Raw genomic sequence first — 18,144 nt, 5'->3', positions numbered from 1 at the left:
TCATGTATTATTATGGGATTGATTTTCATGATCTATCCCCTAATTTCTTCCTCAACATCTCGACGTTTATCGTCGTGTGCGAGGCCTTTCTCCGCATCTCGCCACACTTCGGCTTATGGCTGAAGATTTTCAATGTGAAGCCCAAGGTAGTGAATGGCGAGCACGCCGAGTGCGGAGGCGCCATGGTGAGCAAGATGCCCAAGGTCACATGGCCAACAGGCACTTGCAATGATTCCGTCAAGGAGTGGCAGCAATAGTGGTTTTACATCATGGAGCCACGCGGCAAAAAGTGGGCCGCTGCTCCTGAATTTCGATCCGGAGCCCCCCTTGCGGCTTACGTCTTGGCCCAAGAAGGGCCTGAACTGGTCTTCGTCCGACGAACTGTCGGTACTCTAGACACGCGTCAAGGATATGGAAGACAAGAACATCAAGCTTGTCAATGTAGTCCAGGTGATGTTAGGTCGCCGGATTCTTCCTTGTTAGCACCGGGCTTGCAATTTATGGGAATACGACCTGGCCAAGCACCAGACCCTACGGGAGCTCTTTGGTTCCTCGCATGAGGACATCTGGAAGGTGCTCTTTAAGTCCGGCAAGTCGTGGCCAGACTCCGCCGAGGACCGTGGGTACAAACTGTCCCGCCCTGCAAGTTCGGTAAGTCACCACTATGTCTGGCAATTCATATCTGTCATTCACATATCCTGAGGAAGATGCTTAATGTGATTTCCATTCCACAATTCTCCTAGGGCTGGACGAAGAAGGCGGGACGAATCTACTGTCTGGCCCCACTGCCGGAAGAACCGGTCGGCCCACTTCTGACGAAGATGTTGGTCCCGGCGCCTTACAAGGCGCCGAAGAGGAAGGCCGAGAAGGAGGCCAAGGAGACCAGGGGCGCCCTTCATTGCCGTGGCGCTTCAGACACAAAATCCGAAGACTCCAATGCCCAATCTTCCTCCGAAGAGGACGAGGAGGAGGAACAAGATGAATCCCCTGCGGGGGGAAGAAAGAAAAGGACGGCCTCCTCGTCTTTGGAGGCCGAATCGCCTAAGAGGGGGAAAGACCCCCCATCCAGAGGCATCCACCACCGCCACCGATAGCAGCCCGGAGTGGGATCCCAGGGTCCAGCCCCTGGTGAACTCGTGAGTATACAAAGCCCGAACATGCTTATGCGTCCAGGCCCATCATGGCATAATATTTTGACCCGAGCCATACTTTTTGCAGTCCGGCGAGGTCCCGCACCGAACAATCCTTGTCGGAGGATTCGCTGGGTTCGGATGCTATAGAGAGCGAGACACATCATTGGCTAGGACGAACAGTTCGTCAGTGTACCCAAGATTGTTCAGATCCACTGTTGTCATTCCGTACTGTGGGTCTACCTGTACCCCGCCTCCTGACAGATTGACCCATTTGCACTTAAACAAAGGGACCTTAAAATCATGTCCGTAGTCAAGTTCCCATATGTCCACTATGTAACCATAATATGTGTCCTTTCCCCTCTCGGTTGCTGCATCAAAGCGGACACCGCTGTTTTGGTTGTTGTTCTTTTGATCTTGGGCGATCGTGTAAAATGTATTCCCATTTATCTCCTATCCTTTGTAAGTCAATACAGTCAAAGATGGTCCCATGGACAACGAGTACAGCTCAGCACAAACAGTATTCTCACCTCTGAGACGTGTTTCCAACCAACTGTTGAAAGTCCTAATGTGTTCACTTGTAATCCAATCGTCGCACCGCTCCGGGTGTTTGGAGCGCAGACTGTTCTTGTGTTCATCGACATACGGGGTCACCAAGGTAGAGTTCATTAGTACTGTGTAGTATGCTTGAGACCAAGAATATATGTCCCTGCATATTATTGAGTCCCCTCCAAGCGTGCCTTTTCCAGTCAGCCTCCCCTCATACCGCGATTCAGGGAGACCTATCTTCTTAAGGCCAGGAATGAAGTCAACACAAAACCCAATGACATCCTCTGTTTGATGGCCCATGGAGATGTTCCTTGTGGCCTAGCGCGGTTACAGACATATTTCTTTAGGACTCCCATGAACCTCTCAAAGGGGTACATATTGTGTAGAAATACGAGGCCCAGAATGACAATCTCGTCAACTAGATGAACTAGGACGTGCGTCATGATATTGAAGAAGGATGGTGGGAACACCAGCTAGAAACTGACAAGACATTGCACCACATCACTTATTAGCCTTGATATGATTTTTGGATTGATCACCTTCTGAGAGATTGCATTGAGGAATGCACATAGCTTCACAATGGCTAATTGGACGTTTTTCGGTAGAAGCCCCCTCAATGCAACCGGAAGCAGTTGCCTCATAATCACGTGGCAGTCATGAGACTTTAGGTTCTGGAACTTTTTCTCTGCCATATTTATTATTCCCTTTATATTCGACGAGAAGCCAGTCGGGACCTTCATACTAAGCAGGCATTCAAAGAAGATTCCCTTCTCTTCTTTGGTAAGAGCGTAGATGGCAGGACCTTCATACTGCTTTGGAGGCATGTCGTCTTTTTCGTGCACACATTGCTGGTCCTCCCGTGCCTCCGGTGTATATTTTGTCTTCCCATACACGCCCAAAAAGCCTAGCAGGTTCACGCAAAGATTCTTCATCACGTGCATCACGTCGATTGAAGAGCGGACCTCTAGGTCTTTCCAGTAGGGTTGGTCCCAAAATATAGATTTCTTCTTTCACATGGGTGTGCGTCCCTCAGTGTCATTCATAACAGATAGTACGCTGGGACCCTTTCCAAAGATTACTTTTAAATCATTGACCATAGCAAGTACGTGATCACCGTTACGCATGGCGGGCTTCTTCGGGTGATCTGCCTCGCCTTTGAAATGCTTGCCTTTCTTTCGACATTGATGGTTGGTCGGAAGAAATTGACGATGGCCCAGGTACACATTCTTCCTGCATTTGTCCAGGTATATACTTTCGGCATCAGCTAAACAGTGCATGCATGTCTGGTATCCCTTGTTTGTCTGTCATGAAAGGTTAATGAGAGCGGCCCAATCGTTGATGGTTACAAATAGCAACGCGTGCAGGTCAAATTCCTCCTGTCTGTGCTCATCCCACACACGTACACCGTTTCCATTCCACAGCTGCAAAAGTTCTTCAACTAATGGCCTTAGGTACACATTAATGTCGTTGTCGGGTTGCTTAGGGCCTTGGATGAGAATTGGCATCATAATGAACTTCCGCTTCATGCACATCCAAGGAGGAAGGTTATACATACATAGAGTCACGGGCCAGGTGCTGTGATTGCTGCTCCGCTCCCCGAAAGGATTAATGCCATCCGCGCTTAAACCAAACCATACGTTCCTTGGGTCACGTGCAAACTCAACCCAGTACTCTCTCTCGATTTTTCTCCACTGCGACCCATCAGCGGGTGCTCTCAACTTCCCGTCTTTCTTACGGTCCTCACTGTGCCATCGCATCAACTTGGCATGCTCTTTGTTTCTGAACAGTCGTTTCAACCGTGGTATTATAGGAGCATACCACATCACCTTCGCAGGAACCCTCTTCCTGCGCGGCTCGCCGTCAACATCACCAGGGTCATCTCGTCTAATCTTATACCGCAATGCACCGCATATCGAGCATGCGTTCAAATCCTTGTACGCACCACGGTAGAGGATGCAGTCATTAGGGCATGCATGTATCTTCTGCACCTCCAATCCTAGAGGGCATACGACCTTCTTTGCTGCATACGTACTGTCGAGCAATTCGTTATCCTTTGGAAGCTTCTTCTTCAATATTTTCAGTAGCTTCTCAAATCCTTTGTCAGGCACAACATTCTCTACCTTCCACTGCAGCAATTCCAGTACGGTACCGAGCTTTGTGTTGCCATCTTCGCAATTGGGGTAGAACCCTTTTTGTGATCGTCTAACATGCGATCAAACTTCAGCTTCTCCTTTTGACTTTCGCATTGCGTCTTTGCATCGACAATGACCCGGCGGAGATCATCATCATCGGGCACATTGTCTGGTTCCTCTTGATCTTTAGTAGCTTCCCCCGTTGCATCATCATCAGGCACATCGTCTTGCTCCTCTTGATCTTCAGCAGCTGATCCCCCCGTTGCAGTATCACCGTATTCAGGGGGCACATAGTTGTCATCGTCCTCTTCTTCTTCGCCGTCTTCCATCATAACCCCTATTTCTTCGTGCCTCGTCCAAACATCATAGTGTGGCATGAAACCCTTGTAAAGCAGGTGGGTGTGAAGGATTTTCCGGTCAGAGTAAGACTTCGTATTCCCACATTTAGGGCATGGACAACACATAAAACCATTCTGCTTGTTTGCCTCAACCACTTCGAGAAAATTATGCACGCCCTTAATGTACTCAGAGGTGTGTCTGTCACCATACATCCATTGCCGGTTCATCTGCGTGCATTATATATAATTATGTGTGTCAAAAGTAAGAAAATCAGACATGTATCTATCTAAAGTAAGAAAATCAGACAAGTATCTATCTAAAGTAAGAAAATCAGAAAGAAGATAAGAACAAGAGGCTCACCATGGTGGTGCCGGCGACGAGATCGGCGCGGGCGATCAAAGGCGGTGAAAACGGGGCGGGGCATGACGGACCGCCAAATCTAGACAAATCTCGGGAAAAATGGAGCTCCAAGGTCGAGCTTCGAGAAGAGAAAGCTTAACTAGTGTGGCTTGGGCATTTCATCGAACACCTCATGTGCATAGGAGGTGAGCTAGAGCACCCAAATGCCCTCCCCTCACCGTCCAAAAAAACAGAGTGCTCTGCCGCGGGGATGGGTATATATAGGCAAATTATTTGTCCCGGTTCGTGACATAAACCGGGACTAAAGCCCCCCCCCCCTTGTATACCGGTTCAAGGCACGAACCAGTACCAATGGATGTGGGCCAGGAGCGCGGCCCATTGGTCCCGGTTCGTGCCTAGAACCGGGACAAATGGGTCCAGACGAACTGGGACCAATGCACACGAGGCCCCGGCCGCCCCTCTGGGCTCATGAACCGGGTCTAATGCCCCCATGGGTCCTGGTTCATGAAGAACCGGGACTAATGGGCTAGCCAGGCCCGTACCAAAGCCCTATTTTCTACTAGTGAAATAGAGGGCAGGGCTTGCTCCAGTCACCGGCCTCCGGCAAGGACACCCAAGCGTATGCAATGCAATCATCATCCTCATCTCCTTTCGAGTCCACACAAACAAAGACCACCTAGAAGGGACCCTCGTGACAAGCACGGTGGTCGCAGTCGCCCACGGCGTAGTGCACGGCGGCCCCGTGGCTGTCGACCACCAGGCCGAGCGCTTCCAGCTCCCTCCGGCGGCCCGTCATGGGGTCCCAGACGATGAGCGCCATGGGTATCTGATTCACATCATCCCCCAGAAGGACGCGGCCATGGAGGCAGTCCAGCGGAGAGTAGTCGCGTTCGTGGTCCAGAATGCGCGCGTCGAATTTCGTGGTGGAGATGAGGTGTGGGACTGGGCCTTGATCCTCCTAGCTCTCCAGCCAGGTATGGAGGAAGCCCAGCATGGGGGAGCTCCATGGTGGTCGTGGTAGCGGCCGCAGAAACGAGGGCCGCAGAGGAGGCCGAGCTAGAGCTTGCTTGCGAGGGAGGCGCGTACGAGGTGTTCGGGGCTTCGGGCTCGTCCGGCGGGAGCCGGAGGAAGATCTCCTCGAGGAGCTCATCCGGCAGCGATGGTGCCTGATGACCCACAAGTGTAGGGGATCTATCGTAGTCCTTTCGATAAGTAAGAGTGTCGAACCCAACAAGGAGCACAAGGAAATGATAAGCGGTTTTCAGCAAGGTATTCTCTGCAAGTACTGAAATAAGTGGTAACAGATAGTTTTGCAATAAGATAAATTGTAACGAGCAACAAGTAATAAAAGTAAATAAGATGCAGCAAGGTGGCCCAATCCCTTTTGTAGCAAAGGACAAGCCTGGACAAACTCTTATGATAGGAAAAGCGCTCCCGAGGACACATGAGAATATCGTCAAGCTAGTTTTCATCACGCTCATATGATTCGCGTTCGGTACTTTGATAATTTGATATGTGGGTGGACCGGTTCTTGGGTACTGCCCTTACTTGGACAAGCATCCCACTTATGATTAACCTCTATTGCAAGCATCTGCAACTACAACAAAAGTATTAAGGTAAACCTAACCATAGCATGAAACATGTGGATCCAAATCATCCCCTTACGAAGCAACGCATAAACTAGGGTTTAAGCTTCTCTCACTCTAGCAACCCATCATCTACTTATTACTTCCCAATGCCTTCCTCTAGGCCCAAATAATGGTGAAGTGTTATGTAGTCGACGTTCACATAACACCACTAGAGGTTAGACAAGATACATCTCATCAAAATATCGAACGAATACCAAATTCACATGACTACTAATAGCAAGACTTCTCCCTTGTCCTCAGGAACAAACGTAATTACTCACAAAGCATATTCATGTTCATAATCAGAGGGGTAATAATATGCATAAAGGATCTGAACATATGGTCTTCCACCAAATAAACCAACTAGCATCAACTACAAAGAGTAATAAACACTACTAGCAACCTATTAGCACCAATCCCGGACGTGGAGACAAGAAGTGGATACAAGAAATGAACTAGGGTTTGGAGATGTGATGGTGCTGGTGAAGATGTTGATGGAGATTGCCCTCTCCCGATGAGAGGAGCGTTGGTGATGACGATGGTGATGATTTCCCCCTCCCGGAGGGAAGTGTCCCCGGCAGAAGAGCTCTGCCAGAGCCCTAGATTGGTTCCGCCAAGGTTCCGCCTCGTGGCGGCGGAGTCTCGTCCCGAAAGGTTCTCTCTGATTTTGTTCTCATCGAAAGACTTCATATAGGAGAAGATGGGCGTCGGAGAGCCACCAGGGGGCCCACGAGGTAGGGGGCGCGCCCAGGGGTGGCGCCCCCCACCCTCGTGAGCAGGGTGTGGGGCCCCTGGCCTTCATCTTTGGCGACGATTTTTCTTTATTTATTTCAAGGTATTTCATGGAGTTTCAGGACTTTTGGAGTTGCGTAGAATAGGCCTCCAATATTTGCTCCTTTTCCAGCCCAGAATTCCAGCTGCCGGCATTCTCCCTCTTCATGTAAACCTTGTAAAATAAGAGAGAATAGTCATAAGTATCGTGACATAACATGAAATAACAGCCCATAATGCAATAAATATTATCATAAAAGCATGATGCAAAATGGACGTATCAACTCCCCCAAGCTTAGATCTCGCTTGTCCTCAAGCGAAAAGCCGATAACAATAAATATGTCCTCAAGTTTAGAGGTAGAGGCGTCGATAAAAACAAAATACGAACATGAAGGCATCATGATTATTTGATAATAGCAACATAAATAGATTTTGTCATATGATTACTCATGTTCAAGTAATGACCCATTCACAAAGCCAAAGCATAAATCAGAAACATTATTGGGCACTAACAATTATAATCTCAGTCATTGAAGCAATTGCAATTTATCATAACATAGGAAAGAGTCTATGTCAGAGCTTAAAAGCAAGTCCACATACTCAACTATCATTTAGTCTTTCATAATTGCTAGCACTCACGCGATACTTGTGGTTACGGAGTTTTAATCGGACACAGAGAAAGATAGGGGCTTATAGTTTTGCCCCACAACCTTTTACCTCAAGGGTAATGTCAACAATAATAATTCATGATCCCCCACATCCAATTAGATATGTATATCATACTCTTTCCAACATGCTGAGCTTGCCAAAGGATAAAATGAAAAAGGAAAGGTGAGGATCACCGTGACTCTTGTAAGGTAGAGGATAATAATAAAAGATAGGCCCTTCGCAGAGGGAAGCAGAGGTTGTCATGCGCGTTTAGGATTGCTGCACAAAATCTTAATGCAAAAGAACGTCACTTTATATTGCCCCTTGCATGTGAACCTTTATTATGCAATCAGTCGCTTTTATTGCATCCACAACAAGTTCATACAAAGCTTATTTCTCTACATTAATAAGTCATGCATATTTAGAGAGAAATTTTTATTGCTTGCACCGATGACAACTTACTTGAAGGATCTTACTCAATCCATAGGTAGATATGGTGGACTCTCATGGCAAAACTGGTTTAAAGGTGTTTGGAAGCACAAGTAGTATTTCTACTTGGTGCTAAGAATTTGGGTAGCATGAGGGGGAAAGGCAAGCTCAACACGGTAGAGGATCCATGACAATATACTTTATCTCGAACGTAAGAAATCATAACTCATTATGTTGTCTTCCTTGTCCAACCTCAACTCTTTAGCATGTCATATTTTAATGAGTGCTCCCTATCATAAAAGATGTCAATGATAATATATCTATATGTGAAACCTCTCTTTCCTTATTACTTCCTATTAATTGCAACGATGACCAAAGCTATATTTGCCAACTCCCAACAACTTTTAATCATCAAACTCTTTCTATGTGAAGTCATTACTTTCACTAAGATCAATATGAGCTCCTTGATTCTTTTTATTCTTTTCTTCTACTTACCCAAGATCATGGCAAAACAATCAAGCCCTTGACTCAACACTAATCTTTATTATAAAGCTCATGGACTCGATTACAAAGAAGGATCGTAAAGCAAAACTCAAAACTAAATCATGCCACGACTTTATTCTACTAAATCAAGATACTACTAATAGGATCGAACTAAGAAAAACTGTAAAGATAGGAGTTGTGATGATGATACGTTACCAGGGCACCTCCCCCAAGCTTGGCAGTTGCCAAGGGGAGTGCCCATACCCATGTGATTATTTCTCCTTCTTTGTTGTTGGCGGTGGTGATGATGACGGTGGCTTCTTCCTTAATTTACGCTTGAGTATAATGTTTTGTTCCTTTAGATATTCGATCTCCCGCTCAAGACTTAATACTCTTTTCCATAGTTCTTGCTTATTTCCCTGCAAGAGACAAAACGGGATAAACTCGATCTTTGGCTTCTTTGCTCTATCAGGTAGACTTGACTTTTTAAACTCCACATGCAAATCCCCTGGTTGAGGTAGCGGAACTTCATCTTCGTCTGAGCTTGTTTCCTCCTTCTCCTTAGGCTCATAGTCTTCTTCTTCTTCTGTGGTCCAACCACTATGGTCCAAGTCTCCGTAGACCTTAGGGTCTGCAAGGAAATCAGCCACATAGCTTTCTCCCTGTGAATCTTGAGATGACATCTTGCTTTAATCTGCAGCAGCAACAGCTCGAAACGAAAACAGAAGATATTTGCATGATACGAGAGTCAAAACCTTCGGGAGTATATATAGTGAATTTTTACCGACCAAAATACGTATCGTGCAAGGAAACGGAGTTCGGAGGGCACACGAGGTGATCACGAGGTAGGGGGGCGCGCCTAGGGGGGTAGGGCGCGCCCTCCACCCTCATGGAGGCCTCATGTCCTCCCCGGACTGCTACTTATTTTTCTATTTTTCTAAATATTCCAAAACGGAGAAATATTGCTTTAAAAATTTGTTTTGGAGTCGGTTTACTTACCGTATCACATACCTATTCCTTTTCGGAGTCTGGGACGTTCTGGAAAGTGTCCTTTATGTACTCCTCCGGGGTCACGGTTTCAATAATATTAGTTTCAACATTTATAGGATTACCTGAGATATAGTGTTTGATCCTTTGACCGTTTACCACCTTCGGATTTGTGCCTGCGAAGTTGTTGATTTTTATGGCACCGGAACGATAGACCTCCTCGATAACGTAGGGACCTTCCCATTTAGAGAGAAGTTTTCCTGCAAAAAATCTTAAACAAGAGTTGTATAGCAATACATAATCACCTACATTAAACTCACGCTTTTGTATCCTTTTGTCATGCCATCTTTTAACTTTTTCTTTAAACAACTTGGCATTTTCATAAGCTTGGGCTCTCCATTCATCAAGTGAGCTAATATCAAATAACCTCTTCTCACCGGCAAGTTTGAAATCATAGTTGAGCTCTTTAATAGCCCAATATTCCTTATGTTCTAGTTCGAGAGGTAAGTGACAAGCTTTTCATAGACCATTTTGTACGGAGACATACCCATAGGATTTTTATAAGCAGTTCTATAGGCCCACAATGCATCATCAAGTTTCTTGGACCAATTCTTTCTAGACCTATTAATAGTGTTTTGCAAAATTAATTTGAGCTCCCTATTGCTCAATTCTACTTGACCACTAGACTGAGGGTGATAAGGAGATGCAATCCTATGATTAACGTCATATTTAGCAAGCATCTTACGGAAAGCACCATGAATGAAGTGTGAACCACCATCAGTCATTAAATATCTAGGGACTCCAAACCTCGGAAAAATAACTTCCTTAAGCATTTTAATAGATGTGTTATGATCAGCACTACTAGTTGGAATAGCTTCCACCCACTTAGTAACGTAATCAACAACAACTAAAATATGTGTGTGTCCATTAGAGGCAGGAAAAGGTCCCATATAATCAAAGCCCCAAACATCAAATGGCTCAATAACAAGCGAATAATTCATAGGCATTTCTTGACGTCTACTAATATTACCAATTCTTTGACATTCATCGCAAGACAAAACAAACTTACAGGCATCTTTGAAGAGAGTAGGCCAATAAAAACCGGATTGCAATACCTTATGTGCAGTTCTATCTCCAGCATGGTGTCCTCCATAAGCTTCGGAGTGACACTTGCGCAGGATCTGTTCCTGTTCATGCTCAGGTACACAACGTCTAATGACACCACCTACTCCTTCTTTATAAAGATGTGGATCATCCCAAAAATAATGTCGCAAGTCATAGAAAAACTTTTTCTTTTGCTGGTATGTGAAGCTAGGTGGTATAAATTTAGCCACAATATAATTAGCATAATCAGCATACCAAGGAGTGCCACGAGAAGTGCTTATGACATTTAATTGTTCATCAGGAAAGCTATCATCAATAGGTAGTGGGTCATCAAGAACATTCTCTAACCTAGACAAGTTGTCTGCAACAGGGTTCTCAGCTCCCTTTCTATCAACAATATGTAAATCAAATTCTTGAAGCAGGAGAACCCATCTAATAAGTCTAGGTTTTGCATCCTTCTTTTCCATAAGATATTTAATAGCAGCATGATCAGTGTGAATAGTAACTTTGGAATCAAAAATATAAGGTCTAAACTTATCACAAGCAAACACCACTGCTAAAAGTTTCTTTTCGGTAGTAGCATAATTTCTTTGAGCACTGTCTAAAGTCTTACTAGAATAATGGATAACATTTAATTTCTTATCAACTCTCCGCCCTAGAATAGCACCTACAGCATAATCACTAGCATCACACATAATTTCAAAGGGTAAATTCCAATCAGGTGGCTGAACAACAGGTGTAGAGACTAATGCTTTCTTAAGTATTTCAAATGCTTCTACACAATCATCATCAAAAACAAATGGTACATCTTTTTGTAATAAATTAGTCAGAGGCCGAGAAATTTTTGAGAAGTCCTTAATGAACCTCCTATAAAATCCGGCGTGACCAAGGAAACTTCTTATACCTTTGATGTCCTTGGGACATGGCATCTTTTCAATAGCATCAACCTTGGCTTTATCAACTTCAATACCTCTTTCAGAAACTTTGTGCCCCAAGACAATACCTTCATTAACCATAAAGTGGCACTTTTCCCAATTCAAGACAAGATTAGTTTCTTCACATCTCTGCAAAACTCGATCAAGGTTGCTTAAGCAATCATCAAAAGAGGAACCGTAGACGGAAAAGTCATCCATGAAAACCTCACAAATCTTTTTGCAAAAATCAGAGAATATAGCCATCATGCATCTTTGAAAGGTAGCAGGTGCATTACATAAACCAAAAGGCATACGTCTATAAGCAAAAGTACCAAAAGGGCATGTAAAGGTAGTCTTTGATTAATCTTTAGCTGACACAGGTATTTGAGAGAAACTAGAATAACCATCTAGAAAGCAATAATGTGTATGTTTGCATAACCTTCTAGCATTCGATCAATGAAAGGTGAGGGGTAATGATCTTTCTTAATAGCTTTATTTAATTTACAGAAATCAATTACCATCCTATAACCTGTGATAATTCTTTGATGGATCAATTCATCTTTATCATTAGGGACAATTGTAATACCTCCCTTCTTAGGGACACAATGGACAGGACTTACCCACTGACTATCAGCAACAGGATAAATTATACCTGCCTCCAGAAGCTTGAGTATTTCTTTTCTTACCACTTCTTTCATTTTAGGATTCAAACGTTGTTGAGGATCACAAACTGGTTTGGCATCAGCTTCCAAATTTATTTTGTGTTGACATAGAGTGGGACTAATGCCCTTAAGATCATCCAGAGTATATCCAATAGTAGCATAGTGCTTCTTCAGAGCTTTCAATAATCTTTCCTCTTCATGCTCTGAAAGGTTAGCGCTAATAATGACAGGATATATTTTCTTTTCATCATGATAAGCATATTTAAGATTATCAGGCAATGGTTTAAGCTCAAATACGGGATCTCCCTTGGGTGGAGGGGGATCCCCTAGGATTTCAACAGGCAAATTGTGTTGCAGAATAGGTTCCTGTTTAAAGAATACTTCATCTATTTCCCTTCTTTCATTCATGAACATATCATTTTCATGGTCAAGCAAATACTGTTCTAAAGGATCACTAGGAGGTACAACAATAGAGGCAAGACCAATAATTTCATCCTTACTAGGCGATTCTTCCTCACGATGTTGTTTACTAAATTTAGAGAAATTAAACTCATGAACCATATCGTCCAAGCCAATAGTAACAACATTCTTTTTGCAATCTATCTTGGCATTAACAGTATTCAAGAAGGGTCTACCAAATATAATGGGACAAAAGCTATCTTGTGGGGTACCAAGAACAAGAAAATCAGCGGGATATTTGGTTTTCCCACACAAGACTTCAACATCTCTAACAATTCCCACTGGAGAAATAATATCTCTATTGGCAAGTTTAATTGTAACATCAATACCTTCTAACTCAGCAGGTGCAATATCATGCATAATTTCCTTGTATAAGTCAATGGGTATAGCACTAGCACTAGCACCCATATCACACAAGCCATGATAACAATGATCTCCTATTTTAACAAAAATAACAGGCACGCCTACCACAGGTCTATGTTTATCTTTATCACAAGGTTTAGCAATTCTGGCAGTTTCACCACAAAATTGAATAACATGCCCATCAATATTGTCAGACAAGAGATCTTTAACAATAGCAATATTAGGTTCTACTTTGACTTGCTTAGGAGGTGTATAAGTTCTAATATTGCTTTTACGAACAACAGTTGAAGCTTTAGCATGATCCTTCATTCTAACAGGGAAAGGTGGTTTCTCAACATAAGAAGTGGGAACAATAGGATCATTATAAGTGACAATCTTTTCTTCAACTTTAATAGGTGCAGCTACTTTTACTTCTATGGGAGGATGATATTTAAACCACTTCTCCTTGGGGAGATCAACATAAGTAGCAAAAGATTCACAGAAAGAAGCTACTATCTCAGAGTCAAGTCCATACTTAGTGCTAAACTTACGGAAAATATCGGTATCCATAAAAGATTTAACACAATCAAACTTGGGTGTCATACCTGACTCTTTACCTTCGTCGAGGTCCCAATCCTCAGAGTTGCGTTTAATTCTATCCAGTAAATTCCATCTGAATTCAATACTCTTCATCATGAAAGAACCAACACAGGAAGTATCGAGCATGGAGCGATTGTTATCAGAAAGCCGAGCATAGAAACTTTGCATAATTACTTCTCTTGCAAGCTCATGATTGGGGCATGAATATAACAATGATTTAAGCCTCCCCCAAGCTTGAGCGATGCTTTCTCCTTCGTGAGGCCAAAAATTATATATATAATTGCGATCACGATGAACAAGATGCATAGGGTAATACTTTTGATGAAATTATAATTTCAATCTTTTATAATTCCATGATCTCGTATCATCACATAGCCTGTACCATGTCAATGCATCTCCCTTCAAAGATAAAGGGAAAGCCTTCTTCTTAACAGCATCATCGGGTATACCTGCAAGCTTAAATAGTCCACAAACATCATCCACATAACATAGATGTTCATCAGGATGCTTTGTTCCATCTCCTGTAAAAGTGTTAGCTAGCAGATTTTCCATCAAACCTGAAGGAATCTCAAAAGGAGTTTCATTTTCAATAGGTTCAGTAGGTTGAGTAGGTTGAGGAGCAACTCTTTGCTCTGCTGGACGGGGTGAAGATACCCTGAACAAGCCCCTCAGATAATTACTTTCCATAGTAACAAGTGACAGAAAATTTCAGCACACTAAATAAAATTTTTCTTACCAAATTCCACCTACAAAAGGCGCTTCACTCCCCGGCAACGGCGCCAGAAATAGTCTTGATGACCCACAAGTATAGGGAATCTATTGTAGTCCTTTCGATAAGTAAGAGTGTCCAACCCAACAAGGAGCAGAAGAAAATGATAAGCGGTTTTCAGCAAGGTATTCTCTGCAAGTACTGAAATAAGTGGTAACAGATAGTTTTGCGATAAGATAAATTGTAACGAGCAACAAGTAATAAAAGTAAATAAGGTGCAGCAAGGTGGCCCAATCCTTTTTGTAGCAAAGGACAAGCCTGGACAAACTCTTATGATAGGAAAAGCGCTCCCGAGGACACATGGGAATATCGTCAAGCTAGTTTTCATCACGCTCATATGATTCGCATTCGGTACTTTGATAATTTGATATGTGGGTGGACCGGTGCTTGGGTGTTGTTCTTACTTGAACAAGCATCCCACTTATGATTAACCTCTATTGCAAGCACCCACAACTACAACAAAAGTATTAAGGTAAACCTAACCATAGCATGAAACATGTGGATCCAAATCAGCCCCTTATGAAGCAACGCATAAACTAGGGTTTAAGCTTTCGTCACTCTAGCAACCCATCATCTACTTATTACTTCCCAATGCCTTCCTCTAGGCCCAAATAATGATGAAGTGTTATGTAGTCGACGTTCACATAACACCACTAGAGGTTAGACAAGATACATCTCATCAAAATATCGAACGAATACCAAATTCACATGACTACTAATAGCAAGACTTCTCCCTTGTCCTCAGGAACAAACGCAATTACTCACAAAGCATATTCATGTTCATAATCAGAGGGGTAATAATATGCATAAAGGATCTGAACATATGGTCTTCCACCAAATAAACCAACTAGCATCAACTACAAAGAGTAATCAACACTACTAGCAACCTACTAGCACCAATCCCGGACTTGGATACAAGAATTGGATACAAGAGATGAACTAGGGTTTGGAGATGAGATGGTGCTGGTGAAGATGTTGATGGAGATTGCCCTCTCCCAGTGAGAGGAGCGTTGGTGATGACGATGGTGATGATTTCCCCCTGCCGGAGGGAAGTGTCCCTGGCAGAAGAGCTCTGCCAGAGCCCTAAATTGGTTCCGCCAAGGTTCCGCCTCGTGGCGGCGGAGTCTCGTCCCGAAAGGTTCTCTCTGATTTTGTTCTCATCGAAAGACTTCATATAGGAGAAGATATGCATCGGAGAGCCACCAGGGGGCCCATGAGGTAGGGGGTGCGCCCAGGGGGGCGCCCTCCCACCCTCGTGAGCAGGGTGTGGGCCCCCTGGCCTTCATCTTTGGTGACGATTTTTCTTTATTTATTTCAAGGTATTCCGTGGAGTTTCAGGACTTTTGGAGTTGCGTAGAATAGGCCTCCAATATTTGCTCCTTTTCCAGCCCAGAATTCCAGCTGTCGGCATTCTCCCTCTTCATGTAAACCTTGTAAAATAAGAGAGAATAGACATAAGTATCGTGACATAATGTGAAATAACAGCCCATAATACAATAAATATTATCATAAAAGAATGATGCAAAATGGACGTATCAGTGCCGCTGGCGGCGGCGGTGGCATGGGCGATGGCGGAGGCGAGGGTTTCGAGAGGGAATCGATGTGGAGTGTGGTCTGTCCGATGGGGTCATTACTTTTTTTATCTAAAAAAGAAGGGAAACTCTTGTCCTCACCCGACCGATCTTTCGGCATCCTTCGCCTTTATGGATGTCGGATATTTTTTTAATCATGTGGCTCAGAAGTATCTTTTTTCACCACCCGACTGATCTTTCTGCATGCATCCATCGCCTTTATGGCTGTCGGATATTTTTTTAATCACATGGCTTAGAAGTATCTTTTTTTTCACAGTTAGCTTTGCAACTGGACCATTGTTACAATTTTCACCCCGCAAAAATTAGCTTGTTGCAAGATCTGGATCCCCATGACCTCCAGACATGCGCGCCACTAGACACGTCGACGCCAGTGTGGATGAGCATGCTCTCCTTCTTGATCGGCCCTCCCATCTCTCCTCTTCATTCCTCTCCTCTATCGACAGGCCCGACCGCTCTCATGCTCCTTCTCCTCGGTAGTTGGTCGCCTCTCCACGGCCGCCGGATGACCTCGTCCGAGCCGCCTCCTGCCGCATCTATGCCGCTCCGGCGAGATCGATGTTGCATTGCCTTGGTAGCCTTTGTCCCTCGGTCATCCCGAACGTCGCCTGGGTCTGACGTTGCTGTTGCACAGCGTGGAGGTGCCTTGCTCATCCCAGCTCTCCATCCAGGTGTGAAGGAAACCCAGCATGGGGGGAGCTCCATGGTGGTCGTGGTAGCGGCTGCGGAAGCGACGACCGGAGAGGAGGCTGAGCCAGAGCTTGCTTGCGAGGGAGGCGCGCACGAGGTGTTCGGGCTCGTCCGGCGGGAGCCGGAGGAAGATCTCCTCGAGGAGCTCATCCGGCAGCGATGGTGCCGGCGGTGGCGGCGGCATGGTGGGTGGCGGAGGCGAGGGTTTCGGGAGGGGATCGATGTGGAGTGTGGTATGTGCTATGGGGTCATTAATTTTTTTACCTACAAAAGAAGGGCATTGCTACACGTCGCCCGACGGATCTTTTCCGCCTCGCGAGCCATCGGATGTGATGGATTGAGCGATCGAGGGTCATCTTCTACCACTGCAACACATGTCGGCAGAAAATTTCCGCAGCACGGCTTATGTTGCTGAAATTTTGCAACATATGTTAAGTTGCAGATTATTTTTTGCAACAGATGTCTTTTTATAGTTTTTTGCGACAGAGGTCTTGTTGCAATTTTTTTGGCAACAAAGGTCTCGCTGTAATTTAATTTGTTTTGTAACATAGGTCTTGTTACTATTTTTTTTCTTTTGCAACAGAGACCTTGTTGCAGAAATTCGTTGTAGCAAGCAGTAAGCAGCGACCATGTCGTCCAAAAGTAAAGCCAATGCTCCCTGGGGATTGCAGGGCAACGATGGACGCAACTCCTCATGGTGGACACGGATGCCGATGCTTTCCCAGGACGGCGGATGTAGCTTGAGATCGGGCGCACCGCAATGGCGACGTTCATGGTGGAGGCGGGTGGCAGCGGTGGCGCCCACGCCGACGACCTCGTTGGCGTGCTGCCGGCGGCGAGCGTTGATGGCGGCGGTCGACGTAGCGCGAGGAGGCGCCGCCTTGACTGGGAGCTCGGGAGGAGGACAGACGGCCACTGCTTTCGTGGGATTCGAGATCCAGATTCCGCAATAGTTGTTGCGGTGGAAAAATTGCAACAACGACTCAGTTGCGAAATCTTGATTAAAATCAGATCCAATGGCCACAGAGGCGGCGGACGCGTGTGTCGTTATCCGTCGGGTGATCTCAATCATTTCCCTATAAGTATGGTAGGAGCACCGAATTTGGAAGAAATCTGGGATGTTACATGCCAACTAGCAGCCTTTTCCATACCAAGAGAAGCCGGTCATGTATTGTCCTGTCCATATTAAGTTGGGGTAGGTATATGACGGAGACATTCGAACGAACACTTACGTACAGAAAGGGACACAAAACAATGGTCGTGTTGGTTGCAAGACTACATTAAGGTTCGGGAGCACCGATTAAACTAATTAATTAAATTCCAGCACCCTCCCAATCATTAAGGTTCATGGTTGTGAGTGGATACCATCTTGAAAATGACTCCTCCAATATACATTGGGGTAAAATACAAGAAAAGAAGTATTTTGATAGGATTAGAAAACTCCTTTAAACCTAGCAGAGATTTCAGATGAGATGATACAACATGCAATGATTACGGTCTCTCTTTGTTAACTTATAAGAAAAAAAACCCAGATTTTTTTAGAGAATAATAGATATGTC

Source organism: Triticum aestivum, chromosome 5B, assembly GCF_018294505.1.
Source record: "Triticum aestivum cultivar Chinese Spring chromosome 5B, IWGSC CS RefSeq v2.1, whole genome shotgun sequence".
In the NCBI taxonomy this organism is placed as follows: domain Eukaryota; kingdom Viridiplantae; phylum Streptophyta; class Magnoliopsida; order Poales; family Poaceae; genus Triticum; species Triticum aestivum.
Note: the sequence above shows the minus strand (reverse complement) of the source record.